This window comes from Falco rusticolus, chromosome 4 (assembly GCF_015220075.1).
Source record: "Falco rusticolus isolate bFalRus1 chromosome 4, bFalRus1.pri, whole genome shotgun sequence".
NCBI lineage: Eukaryota > Metazoa > Chordata > Aves > Falconiformes > Falconidae > Falco > Falco rusticolus.
This window is the reverse complement of record NC_051190.1, coordinates 95283316-95283575: the sequence shown is the minus strand read 5'-3', so window position 1 is coordinate 95283575 and position 260 is coordinate 95283316.

Genomic DNA, 260 nt, shown 5'->3' with positions numbered 1-260 from the left:
GGTAGTAAGGAAAAAACCCTGGGATAACCAGAACTTGGTCAGGATCTCTGGTTGTGAGATAGGAATCAACCAACACCTTTAAAGAGGCACGAAAGGATTCATACAGAGCTGATTCACAAAAGCTTGCAGGAAACAGACAGGTTCTTCCCTTCTGTTGCCTTAGACCTAGCAAATCCTCTCTAAGTGGAACTGTTCTATTGAGGTCTGCAATATGTATTCATACTTTGCACTTAGCTTTCTGGGGGTCTTCTTTGTTTTTC